This window comes from Molothrus aeneus, chromosome Z (genome assembly GCF_037042795.1).
Source record: "Molothrus aeneus isolate 106 chromosome Z, BPBGC_Maene_1.0, whole genome shotgun sequence".
NCBI lineage: Eukaryota > Metazoa > Chordata > Aves > Passeriformes > Icteridae > Molothrus > Molothrus aeneus.
This window is the reverse complement of record NC_089680.1, coordinates 54793086-54807503: the sequence shown is the minus strand read 5'-3', so window position 1 is coordinate 54807503 and position 14418 is coordinate 54793086. Positions and strand designations below refer to the sequence as shown.

Sequence of the window (14418 nt, the reverse complement as noted above, 5' to 3'; positions counted from 1 at the left end):
AAATTTAGTGCAGCCAAAACCTATCACACCTGTTCTCATGTTTCAAAACATAGTCTGTGCCAGGTCCCAAGAGTTTCATATCATTTTTGCTGGCTTTCAGCTATTTATGATGCACACATAAGGTAGGATTCTAGTGCTAGGGACCGCTAATGGGAAGTTGATATGTAACAGCATAACTTCAGAATGAGTGCTACATTATTTTAGCCAGCTACTTTCAGTTCATGATGGGAGAGAAAGCATGAGCAGAGACAGGAAACTGCTGGAAAGGAGAACTAATGAGATGCAGCATGAAGTCAGTAACCAACATTTATATTTTAAGCATATTCTGTGCATCATGCAGTTGAATGCATAAGGTTACTTTTCCTTCAAAGAGCCAGGGGCACAGAGTACAAACTGCGGGGGGGGGGGGGTTGGTCCAGCTGACTAGTAGACGTCCAGTCTCACTCATTATGTTATTGCATTAACTTTTGTTGTCATTGGATCCTGAGAAATGTGAATATTTGACAAGAAATTTTCTCAGTTTGGGGTTTTTTTTTTGGTGGTTTTAAAGATTCATGTGCTTGAACCTTATTAGAATCACTCTAAAGAGAGAAACTGATTTTATTATGTATCACTCACAAGCATTTCCTAATTATATATTTTATTGTAAAGTCTGTAATCATAATACTTCTTAGTTGCAATTCAAATACAGAGGAAGAACAGCAGGAAACTTAAGATGTAGTTTAGCAAAAGAGCCTGTATTAGAAATTTTTCAGTTCAGTTTCCTTTCTGTGCCATAATTTATGTAGGGAGTTTAAAGAAATGGCTTAATACTGTTTGATAATCCTTTCTGAATTAATTCAAAGTGACCTAATATACTAAAGAGCATGTGAGTCATTGGGAAAAATTTAAAAGTTCCCTATTTCAGTGGATGTTCTTCTTCTTCTCTGAGTATATCTTTTGTTAGTGAAATCTGCCAGCTGCCTACTAATTTTTAAGGAGTTCTAGTGTATCACTGGTTAATAATTGCCTTGAAACTTTCAATAGATTTGGAGTTATTAAGGATAAAACCCAGACTGATAGTACAGATGGGTCCTTTTACTTACATAGTGCAAATGCAGTATATCAGCTTTAGAAATCTTACTGAACCATATAAATAAAACAGAATGAATTTGGGATAATGTTTAGTCAGTTTTATGTAAATGACATGGAAAAGGTACTTAACTCAAAATTAGGTATAAGTTGTTATTGAATTGGGAAGATGAAAAAAATTTGCATTGGGAAGATGAAACAAATTTTGTTCTGATGTAATGTGGGTTAATTTATTCATTGAGACTCCCAGCTTTTGTATTTCCAGCATTGCAGTAGAGATTTGTTGGGGGTTTTTTTGCAGCTGGCGGATGTTTTCTTTTGGCTGTGTTGCTGTTTTGTAGTTGGCAGCTCCGAAAGTTCAGGCAGTTACTCCTTACCTTTATGAACACGTTCCTTTGTGAGCTCTCTGTGACTTTTCAACATGACTGTAGCCAGCTTAATTTGATTCCGTGAAATAAGCGTCACCACCATGTCAAGCCAGTGACTCTTGCAGACAAATATCACAAAGAACTCTAATAAAAAAAGAATAAACCTATAAAAATATATCACCTAGAAATATTTATTTTTCCAAGTATTTTAAAGTGTGATTGTTCTTTTTCAGATTTTGTCTCTGTGCAGAACATGTGTGTGGAAAATGCTTTTTCCTCCCCAAGGGTTTCATCTAGCTTGAGGCAGGGAGAGAAAAAGAAAGAGGATATGGAAGAACATGAATGAAATATAAACACAGCTTTGAAAGCAACTTTAGTGGTTTTACTTGTCCAAGTGTTTTGACAGAGGTAAGCCTCCCTTTCCTTGTCTAGACTTTATATGTCTTACCGTATGAGTGGCATCTTGTTTCTTCAATTACCCTTCTTCCCATTTTCCTTGATATGGATAAGAAGTGTTTGTTCAGGAAATACTTTTCAGCTTGCTGGAGTGGTTTGACAATTTTTTGTGTTGTACTAAGTAGTGTTTGAAAGCTCAGTTTAGGAACCATCTGCAAGTATGTAATTTATTTTCAGATGTAGATAAATACTCATAGAAACTACCTGGCTTATTAATTTAAAAAGCCGTCTTAGGCTCATCACTTCCTTATTTCATCACTGCATATGAGCAATTTGGAAAATGTAAGATCTCTTGGAAGTGCTTAGGCAATATTTTGACTGTAACTTTTTTTTTTTTTTTTTAATGTGACTGACAGTCCTGAGTAGCTGTGATTCTGTGATATTTTCTTTACCGTGACTGGTGAATCCCACCTCTGGTAACGTTGAAGTGATTTAGTCCAGTCAGTTGCATGCTCCTGTAACAAGATTATGGGAACCCACTGGTGATCATCGAGTTCCCTTTTCCTGGTAAAATGTCTTTTTTTTTCCTGCATTAAATTTCACTTAAATATGTTTAAAAGGGAAGTTTGAAAAATTCTCTAGTTCTCTAGTACTCAAAAAAAGTCTAAATTATTGTGATAATTGAAAACATTTATTTTGAGGCAGAGATTGTTATGAAAATATCTTTAGCCCTCCAGAGCAAGATTTCCAAACTTGCAGCATAAAAGGTGAATAATGAGGCCTAAAGAAACAGAGTGTTATTTGAGAGGAGGAGGAAAAGGAATCTGTTTGGAATACTTGGTGTAACCCACAAAGGCAAAATTGCTGTCTTCCACAGAGCACTGAATATGAATCCTGGCTGATTTACTGCCCTCCTGGTGGGTCTTGCTGAGGCAGGCAGCTGCACTAAGTGCTTCTTTTGCATCCCATATGTGTTGTCTGAGCTTTACTGAGGAACTGATGAACATCAACACAACGTGATGTTCACAGAAACAGTACCAGGTTTCTTCCAAGAATTCAGTTGTTCCATCCATAGGGTTGTCCACTATGTGAGACGATGATGTTGGCTCAGGATGGTGTTTGTCAGGCTGTCCTCTGTCTCTTACCTGCCTGGCTTGGCAGTGCCTTACCACAGCCTTAATGCAGTTTGTTCATCTGGAAAGGGTGTGATGACAGACCGAATCTGCAGGCAGCTGCACAGAGGGTTTTCTCTGTGGAATTTCTGACTTGCAAGTCAATGAGCAGGGAGACCTTGCACAATATATTTCCAGGCAGGTTTTGGGGTCTCCTGATTTGCATCCATTATTCTTAATGCAACTGGAAGTGTTGAAGTTTTGCATATTCTTAGGGCAAGAGGTTTTGGCAAAAATAATCCAGACATTACAAAATATTCACAAAGGCAGGTTCTGCTTAGCTTTCCATGTGCTCCCTGTGCCAGCCAGAGCACTTTTGAGATAGTTGCTCTCAGAACCAAAGCTGCTGTTCTTCACAAAGCTTGTGGAATTCCCAGTTTTCTGCTCAGCAAGGACTAGTGTGCTGTGTTACCGTTCATGGAGTGCTGTTTTGGGTGGTGTGGTTTGATGGGGTTTTTTTCAGGTTCTTTCAGTAGTTGAAGTAGAATGATGTCATCTGGAATCTTTGTAATTCCTGATTTCTTAATGCATATGTTAAAGAGAATATGCAAGCAGGATGGTGGTGAAGGCAAATTTGTTTAGACATATAGTCATCATTCCAAACTATGTTTAGAGGCAGATTAGCAGATAGAAACTGAAGTTCTGTCTGTGCAACCAGTGTGTGTTTTACTATTTAATCTCTTCACAGAGTACTGAAAATGTTCAGTGCTTGATTTAGAAGGTTAGGGATGGAAAGGATAGCAGCCATAACTAAAAAGGATTTATTTTCTGAACACAGTTTTTTTTTTTCATTCCTTCCATTCAGGGATGCTGACTACCTTCAGTGTTATGTTAAGTAAAATGGATGACTCTTTCTGTTTTTCAAAGCTGCTAAGTGTGATTTCCCTTCCTCTCTTTTAATCTTATATGATTTTAATATTTTTTGATATTAGTGGTTGTTTCTGAGATAGAAATGTTATTAGTAATTTCGGAGAATTATTTTTTCTTAGGTTAATAAGTATCTTAGGAGTGTGCTGGCCTCTTCGACCAAAGATGCATATGGAAAAAAAAAGGTATTTTAGTGCCTGAATATGTGGAGAGTGGCTTTGTTCTGGGATTTTTTTAAGGTTTTGGAAATATGACACGACTTCCAGTGAGTTGCCTTACACATCATCCTAATTTCATCTTACTTAATAGAACCTGGTTTTTTCTTAAAAACTAACAAAGTAAACTTGCTCTTCTCACTTCAGAGAATCCACTTTACCTTAATTAGACTTCAAATGGCATAAAACTAGGGAAGCTAGGTAAAATAACCTTTAATTCATTCCTTTCGGTATTCTCTTTGTTGGCCATGAAAAATAAAAATACTTATTTGCCTTGAATTTTTAAGTTCACAGTGCTTCAGCTGTGCAGTGAATACCTAAGCTGTCCTAGTATGGGTCAATATTATCTAAATTTCACAGATATTTAGAATACAGTAGTTTTCTTCATCATTCTTTGCTCCTTATTTTAAAATTGTATTCCAAAAGACTATGTTATTAAAAATGGTCCACAATTTCAATTTGATATTTTGTAAATAAAATAAAGGAAGTGAAATTTGGTACATCCTAATTATTTGGCAGGGAGGACAGTAGGAGTATCAAACCTAGTAGTTTAATAAATCATAATTTGTAACAATTTCAGTACTGGGTAATTAACATTTGAGAAAAAATTTTCTGCAGATTAGTGAACTGTCAGCATATGTGTTAATTCAAGTTTAAAGCCATGAAACAGTTCCCTGCTTCAACAGGGAACTTGGAACAGATGAGCCACTGTGATTCCTTCCAACCTTACCAATCCTGTGATTTGCAGAATAATTTCAATTATGCTCAGGGTTTGTTTGACACTTATAATGAAGAGCAAATCTTACAGATAAATTCCAGTACTCACTACTCTTCTTCATCTGCAGGTGTATTTGTGAATTAATTTCATTACTATTTCTTACATTTAATGTCTTGGCATATTTTATTCTTTGGAAAAGATCTGTAAACCAAAACAGTGTTTGTGTGAAAGGATGAATATCAAGCCTTTTTGGTGAAGTATACAGTCCCATTTGTTTTTCATAGGGCAAGACAGTGGGAAGCTTGGCAAACAAGCATAACTTAATTTGCTTTCAAAGATGTGAATGCCTCTTGAAGTGAAAAGACCCACTCTGTTGCAGATCTAAAATTAGATTACATATTTTATACTCAAAGCTGACAAAACAGAATTGCTTCATGGTAAGTGCCATTTCATTGATATGAAAATTATTTAAAAATCCTTTTTATGTGGTGTTTTTGGTTAAATTTAAGCTCAGATTAAATACTTTAGACCTCATAGTCCTTTTCTCTGATGGATGTCTATCTTATTTTTTTATCTCAAAATAAAATAAAATTAAAATAAAGGGAAATGAAGAAGTTACTGGAAAACTTGATCCACATTGCAATATGTGCAAATTGCTGTATTCTTGACACAGCTTCCCTAGCCTTAACCCATGAACATTTTCAAGCCCTTCAATGAATGAAAGAAATTACGGGGAGAGATCAGAGCGTCTCTGCTCCTTGTCAAACCCCATGGAAAATTTTCACTTATAATTTTATATAATTTTTATACTTATATTTATACTACACATACTTACATAACTTTCATGCTTATATTTTTATTTTCAGCTTGCTTTTATTTCAGGCTGTCTCAGGTGACACTCGAGACTCAGGAAAGGGTAGTCTGTTAGGAAATGCTACCTGTGAGTTGGGTGCCACAGTAACGAGGGCCAACCAAGGCCAGGCCAAGGCAGGTGTGGTTACAGGATGCTGCACTGCTTAGCACATCTTGTTTGCTTGCTTCTGAGCTTTCTGGTAGTTTTCCAAAGATGTGGCAGGTCTGTTGGGTGGATCTCTTTGACACTGCAGCTTTAAGCAAAATATTGTGTTTGGTGCAAGATAACCACTGCCGTACAGCACAGTTTGCTCAGACTGAAAGTAGTCCTCCTTCTAATCTAGATGGGAATTGAAAAAATGATGCATCGGATGGATGTGCCCCCTAATTCAGGCAAGGCTGTTCAGGTATGCTGCTTGGCCCAGGCCTGCTCTTCGTGGCAAAAGAAAATTAAATACAAACATGCCGTGTAGGCAATTCCACACAGTCTTGTACTGTCTTTCTAGATATCTCTTTCACAGTAGTGTTTTTCCTGTTGATTCATCTTCCTGAAAATTAGTTTGTTGTTTCATAACAATTCACATTTTGAGCATTATTCCACTTAACAATGGCAGAAGACAAAGAAATTAAAAATATACAGGTGTAGTATTTTGCAGCTTTAGTGCTGCTTGTCTTCAGCAGATGCTGATTTTGCTAGTGACTTTATTGTTTATAGTCTGTTTTCCTTTAACCCTCACATCACTTGTCAAACACAGATTTAAACTAAGACAGCTTGTTTTCCTCAAGATGGTTCCCTTTATACCTTTTTTGATATGCTGAGGCAGATATCCGAATGGATTACCCATGCCAAGCTTGAGCATGAGATTGATTTAGGGACAGAAAGTGGGTCACGTCAGTCTTGCCTGAAAAATATAGTAAGGATTTAGATGACCTGCTTTACCCAATGGTTCAATTGTGATTTACTAAAACAATTCTTAAAATAGATAATACGTAATTTTAACTCCCCTCTAAATGATACCTTTGCCAAGGCAAGTACCAATTTAGAGAACATTAGTATATCCCCTCCCAGTTTATTGATCAGTAAATCGGGTATCACATCTTGGAGAGACTTCATTAATTTAATGGCTTCCATTATATATATATATATATATATATATATATATATATATATATATATATATATATATATATATATATGTATATATATAAAGGTGGACTAAAGAGGTGGAAAAAAGAAGTTCCTGCCCACTTGAAGTATGTGTGCATCGGGGACAGCTGTGGTGGCATGGAAGCACAGCAGCTACACAGTCTAGCATGACTGATAGACTTACAGCTGTAGATTGCATAGCAGGCATTCCTAATTTTCCCTAGTAGTACAGTTCCTAAATGCTATCATTAATCACTTTTCTGTATTTAATCTAAATACAGCAAAGTGTGGATTGCACTTATTACTTAAAAATAATCATAAACCTGTGAATAGTAATCATGAAGCCTCGATGAACAGACTATAATGTGTGTGGAATACATAGTTAGTGCAATTACTCCATATTAGTATAATTGCTCCATATATGTAGACATGGTAGTCACTTATAAATTAATTAAAGCAGTTCTGCAAGACTTTGTCTGAGAGATATTGTATGAAGAACAACCCAGTTATATAGGTACTTGGCTTGTGTTAGTCATTTACACATTTTAGGTTTGTATAAAATCATCTACATAACTTTTATTCTGGTCAAATCACTATGTCATGTCACTTGACTAGAGGTGCACACTATCTGTGTGAGGCACTAAGCAAACAGTTAGCAAGAAGGACAGAATTTTCAAAATACTTGTTTTAGGTTGAGTGGAAGAGAGGATGTCACTGTCAGCTTGTCTGGGCTTTACCTGAGTACGAAAAAAATGCATTTGAAACACAAATGTTTTGAGAATTAAGTGTACACCAGTGCTAAATCCCTTACTTTTTCAGCTCCTCAGAATGTAATATAAACTCTATTTATATTTGAAAACAGAGAATTGTGACCTTTAGAAAAACCTAAGTTCAAGAAGTATAAAAAATTGTATTAAGAGTGTAAGGTTTGCTGCAAATACAGGAAGAAAGGCATCCACTTTGGAAGCTGATGTTTACATAAACCCCCAAAATGTTACACTGTTATTTCTATGATAATTAATTAACATCACGCCAGGGGTAATCATAATTCAAATGACTTGTATGTTTCATTTCTAACTGCTGTATTTTGTTCTTTTTAATACTTGATGACTTTCATCTAGCCAACAGCCCTTCTGAAGATATTTTTGGTGCAGTACTTGATGAAAATAAATCACTCTTTTTTGTAGAATCCCCTTTAGATTTGTATGGTTTGTTTTCCTTTTCCACACCTCTACAAAGACTTTTCTATAAATTGTCTCCAGAGCAAGTCAATAGCATTGTAAGATTATTTTTTTTAAAGCATATTGTGACATTCTAGATGTGATCTTGAGTGCTTGTAAGTAAAGCTGATTTGAGGAGACCAATAGCATAGAGTCAGGTCTTTCTTGACTTTAGCACAATGTTGTATTGCAAAATGAAATGCTGTACACAGATTTCTGAAGCAGTAGGAACACTAGGTAATTATAAACTTAACGTATGAACTGTAAAAAAATCCTTCAACCTAGACAAACTCTTCATGTCTAGGTAATGTAATCATACATTACCTAGACATGAAGAGTAATCATAAAAAGCATCCGACATTTTCTTTTTTTAAAATTTAAAACAATCAGATCATAATTTTGGTTGTGGCATGCTGTTTTTTAAAACTGGAATGGTCCTTTGATATCACAGTGATATTTTTATTAAAAAGGTAAAACCAAAAAGGTCTGGGCATTATGGTGTCTGGAGGAAATCCATTGTCTATGAGGGGAGTAAGTAATTGGCATTGGTTGTTCCTCCTATTGCTCATGCCATGAGAAGATTTAAGGGCAGCTTCTTCTTCTTGCCAGCACTGGAATAGAAATTACAAACACAGGACTACTTAACTGGGGAAGGAGGTTGGGGGTGTCTGGTGAAAGGAGCTGCTCACAGCAGAGTCAGCCCGAGGGTTAGACCAGACTGCCTGAGGCTTCATCCTGAGGATCCACAGTCTCTGGCACAGTCCCTGTGCCAACTCTTCTGTGTCCTCCTGGGGAAAGATTTTCTTACAGTCAGTCCTAGCTTGTCATGTCCCAGTTCTTGCAGTTGTCTATTTGGCCTATACTGTTAATGAAAAGTATAGTCTGGCAACAAAAACGAAATTACCGTATTTATATCACCAGAACCGAGCTATTATTAATGGACCTAATAAATTTAATATATTCAGCAAGAGTGTCTTTTTCTGTCTTGACATCCACTTCAATGCATGCATGATCTTCTGATACTCATTAAATAATTGCAGTACTTAGAGGGTTACTGTTTCTTTCAATGAAAACATCACAGCTTGATCTAGCATTAACTACATCTAGCAACAGGAGCTGACAGTGCAAGTAGGATTCTTAAATGTGTTAAGAGGAGATTTGAAACACTAAAGTTTCAAAGGGAAAGTGATATGTTAGAAATTAATCATTTGGAACACAGTGTCCAATTTTAGGTTGCTTTTCAAAGTGGAAAAAATCGAGTGACTAAGAGGATCAGCTAAGATAGAGGGCCATTAGAATGTCTAGTGTGCAGTGAAATTTGCTACATATGAATGTGGAGATTACAAAGAAAATACTCATCAAGATTTGGGTGAAACATGCAAATTGTGAATGCTTATGAAAATGAATGGGTCCTTTTTCTTCTGTTACAAAAAGAAGAGAAATTACTATGGAATAAAATTACTTCTCTGTATTTCTGCTCTGCCTCAGTGGGTAGTTACTAGACAGGTATTTTAGTGGTTTATTAATTTAATTGATTTATTTTTTTGGTCTTCCCATATATGACTAGTTGCTGAATCAAAAAACAACTAGGTGTATCAGTTTCTATGATCCATGTCATAAAAGGAGGACTGTGTATTACTGTGAAAAGTGGAGGTGCTCTAAGGCAGGATTTTTCTCTTCTTTTCAAAATGCTTAGGAACCTGTATCTGAGAGCGGAGTATCAGGTAAAATATGATCAAGCGTGGCACGTGTAGTGCAGTGTGGAACAATATTGTTACAAACATTAGATTTTTTTGTACATTTTAACAACACTAAAAGCACAGCTATGGTTTTTGATCATCGTGCCGGCATTGATCTACACCTCGCACATTAGCCACTTGCTAGGCTTGTCAGGAAATCCACTTCTGGGCTCGTGCATGTTTTTAAAACCTATGAAGCCTCTCTAGGTGCTGTCTGTCCTTGCTGCATCCTCTGGCTGTGCCCAAGGGCCTCTGTCTGTCAGCTGCAGACTCTCGGTGGCCTCAAGGGTTGTGGGGTAACCTGTGGGCTGGGAGCTCAGCAGATCAGCTCCCCCTGGTCTGCTCCTTGATGCAAGGACATCTGCCAAGTGCTGTACTTGCAGCAAGGAGCAGACCAGGGGGGCCTCAGGGAGAGATCCTGCACAGCTCCCAGCGGCCTGAGCCACCACTCATTTGTCCTTCATGGAGAATGTTTCCCAGTCTCACCTGCCCCTCACCGTCCTGCTGAGAAGAGTTCAGCTCCCTGACAATCCTTCACAGGCCCTGAAGGGATTTGGTGCCCCTGGAGCTGCCCCCCTCTCCAGGCTGAACCAGCCCTGGTCCTCCAGCCTCTCTTTACAGGGAAATGCTCCAGCCACAATCTTATTGGTGTGGCTCCACTGAGCTGATTACTGTGATTTACCAATGTTTCCTACTGGGAAGAGGCCCCCCAGACTGGACTCAGTGGTCCAATAGGTCTGAGTAGAAGCAAGGAAATCCCGCTCTTACTATACAAGATGTGGTTGCCTTTGCTTCACATCCAAGCCATTGATGAGTAATGGTCTTTCCTGGAGGTGCACTGAAGATACGTGGTTCAAATGCTCAAAGCATTGGATTAAAAGAATAGATATTGTACATCATTTACCACCACAGCATTATCTGTACCTGTTAATAAAAAATATTATAGTGAAAATCACATATCTTAAGCGCAACACCTTTATTCAAGATTATTGTGTCCTTGAGAGCCTCTTAAGACTATTGGGGTTTTGCGAGGATGTTGCTAAAAGCTTTCCCACAGCTTGAGTTACTGAAAGTATCAACAGAAAATAAAAGAAATCAGGTTTGGTAGTCTTGCAACTTTTTTGCTGATTTTCTGGGAACAGCGGCTGCAGCACTTGAGGCAAACTTGTGTAAATGTTCCGGGTCCTGACAAGCCAGTCTTCTCTACTAGGAGCTAAACTCTCATCTAGAGTAAACTGATTCACTGTTAGTGAAAAGACAGTAGTTGTTTTGTAGTACAAAAAGGATGCCTTTTGCTGAGATCTTGGATGTTGAGAACCACTTTTTTATCATGAGAATAGTTATAGTTTATTTCCCTTTCTATAAAAAGAAAATTATCTTTTCACTGGTGCTATGAAAATGTGATTGAATTGGAGTAGTTGTTCAGTTTTCCTTCTTACAGAATTGGTGCTAGACTTACACAAGCAAACAAACAAATTACCAAAAAAAACCCCTCTCCAAACCTGAGAAATCTGTGGTTCTTATGGATTGGGGGCATATTTAGGCTGAAGTAAAAAAAAAATCTCCATTTTAGTTCTCATTCTAGAAAATGACAGATAAATAGTGTAGAAATCAGTAATTTCTACAACTTTTGTTCCTGTTTTCCTCATTGTGAATACTCAGAGTATGCTCTCTGTAGCTGGGGGTTTTGTTTGTTTGTTTTCAGTGCAGAAACCTGTGATTTCTGCATTGCATGCTCTGCTTTCTATTTGGTTATTCAGAAAGGTGCAGTGTAAGAGAGTTACACTTACTAGTGTAAGAGAGTTAAATAATAAAAAAGACTAGGAGAAGCACATGGAACATGGAGCTGCTGTGGCACAGATCTGATACAGAGCCAGACCTGGCAATGGGCCAAACCCACATTTAAAAAATCCTGTCTAGTGCCAAAAGTGGGTGAATAAAACATTTTGGTCAACTATGAGATCCATAAAAGCGGGTTAAGAAGTTGATATTTCATAGAGTCATTAAGGTTCAGAAAGACCTCCAAGGTCATTGAGCCCAGCCTTTGACAGAACACCAGCATGTCAACTAAGCCATAGCAGTGAGTGCCATGTTCTTTCATTTCTTGAACAGTCCCAGGGATATTGTCTGCACCACCTCCCTGGGCAGCCTGTTCCAGCGCTTGAAATGTCATTTCTCGACCTCAAAAGCTGTCAGTAAAAATACTGAGATAGCCTTTGATGTCTTTGTTGTTAATTTTACACTTTCTTGCTTGTTGTGGAATTTCTTCTGAATATTAAGATCTGTGAATACCGAATACTAATATATTCAAATTGTTGGGGTGTTTATTCTGATGGAAGCTGACTACCTTTTTTCTCTTTTTAGGCAGATAATAATACTCACTACTCATAGGGAGGAGATTTTCAATGTTGACAGTTTTGTGGAGTCATTAGTTAAACAGCTAAGAGAACCTTGGTGAAGTTGAATTCACTTTAAGTGGAAGACATGAAAAATTGGAATGCAGTATTGTCAAGTTCTATTGTTTTCATTTTACTTCTCTTGAGAGGCTTTAGAATTGTGACTGGATCACTAGTTTTGATTTAGCTTCCAGAGGTAAAATCAAATATTTGAATAATTTAGTACGCATAGGATCTTTCTTAAATTTTGGCTGCCATAACCTTCCTCTCAAATGACCTTTTGTTACTTCTTTTATTGAGATCACTAATGGAGCATTTTTCAGAATTTTACTATAATTTACCTTAAAGTCACACAAATATGTACTTTATTACAATTTGGTATGCAACACAGTCAAAGTCAAACACCTGTTTGATCTTGTGATAGCATAGCCAGATATTGTGGAAAATGCCGTATTTAATTGTGGATTGATATGTCTGGTATGCTTGTCATTTCTTCAGAGGCAATGCACAACTGAGTTAGATGCTAATAAACTAGTTACAGTATTTCCATCTTCCACTGTCGTATTCAATACCATTTCAATAAACCCATATTTTTAAACTTAATTATGAAATTTAAACTAGGAAGTGAAGTACTTTCAATGTAGCAAAAGATACTTAAATTCTTCTCTGTAAGCTGGAGAAGGCTGCTCTTGAGTAATTTCCAGGTAGCTCTCAGATTTGTGACTGCTCTAAGTAAAAACAAAACACCATATTGTATGTTTGAATTATTTAGTGTACATATTTATGACTGTAGTGTTCACGTGGATCATTTATACTCAGTTTGGAGGGGAGCAGTGATGCATAAATTTAATGCTAATACACAGTACAACATTAGCATTTATGAAAATGTTTCATTTACAGAATACAGCATAATAGGCATTTTGAAGGTCTGATGCTTTTCCTGTGCCAGTAATCCTGATTAAAGTAATATAAGTAGGAATTGACACAAGCTGGTGTAGTCCATTATGCCAGTAATCCATGGTTTAAGTAATCCTAAGATATTGTGCACATTGGTCAGAAGGCACTGTTGAACCATAGTGTTAATGGTCTACAGAAAGATTTAATTTTGTCATTTTATATTAAATATATCTTTTGTGTCCTTAGGAGAAAAAGTTTTACAGGGTGATTGAAAAAAATATTGTAATTAAGCAAAGACTCTGGATGTAACTGGAAAAACCCCTCAGATAAATAATCTCTGGTGTATTTTGCAACTATTAAATAAATCTATGTGGTCGATTAAGGCATGGATTTTATTTTTCAAGAAATAAAGCTTTTGTATTCATTAATAGACTAACAGAAATAACTGGCAAACACTATTAAGATTATCTCAAACTGTTGCAGTACCTAATCATGAAAAAATGAAGGGAAGACTGAGTGGAAGTTAATTGAACTTATTGAGTATTTGTAACCCCCATAGCTTTAGATGTTGAAACTATAGATGTTGATTTTCTTGGGGAGTTTTAAAGTAAAAGAAAAAAACCCTCAAAAATAAAATCAGATGGATTGATTAAAATTCCATTTATGGGCTTATCATCACGTACTTCAAACAAAGTTTTGTGATCCGTATAAAATAAGAAACTTCATGACTGAAATCTGGAAAACATCTGTCACGGATGACAGAACCTGAGAATTATTTTGTTATAGAAGACACAAAGATTTAGAGAAGGTCTAGTAGGAGGTGTAGAATAAACCTCTGTGATATATACTCACTAGTTATGGGAAAGTAGGAAGCTGGTATAAATGATGAGTTGGAGGTAGGATTTTGCTCTTCAAACTTGCTGATAATGACAGCCATATCGGTCACTGTAGCGCATGTGGACAGAGGGTGGACAGATCTTCCCAGATTCAGGGAGGGCTGAATGAAAGTCAGTATAAATGATATATAAGACCAAAATGTTTGAAGGGAACAATTGTTCTTGAGAGCCAGCTGAAGGGAACAGAGGTGGTATATGTTATTTTGGATTTATTGAGGACAAATATACCAGTGGAGTGAATGTTGATTTGCTGAAGAAAGGGCAATTTTTTTGAGAGATGACTAACTGTTGATAGCATTTAGGACTAATGATATATGTGTTTCAAAAAAATCAGCCAAACAGAACTTCTGCATTTGTTTTTGCAAACATGAATTCCTCGTAAAATGTGTGAAGTCATTGTTTTAGAATGGCTAAAGCATGAACTGCTCATAAAAGAAAAGATCAAAGTGAGAGTGAGAATGAGG

The 14418-nt window shown here is 36.7% G+C and overlaps 1 protein-coding gene across 4 annotated transcripts in view; it reads left to right on the top strand.

Moving 5' to 3' along the window:
* PRR16 (proline rich 16) overlaps positions 1-14418 on the top strand; it is a 143016-nt gene that overhangs the window by 29295 nt on the left and 99303 nt on the right. Inside the window, exon 1 of one of the 4 annotated variants that reach the window (XR_010785281.1) lies at positions 1831-1847. The exons of the other annotated variants lie outside the window; for them this stretch is intronic. The gene's annotated coding sequence lies outside the window, so the exon portion shown is untranslated. Of the gene's footprint in view, positions 1-1830; positions 1848-14418 lie in introns of those variants that run through there. 4 annotated transcript variants of the gene reach the window in all.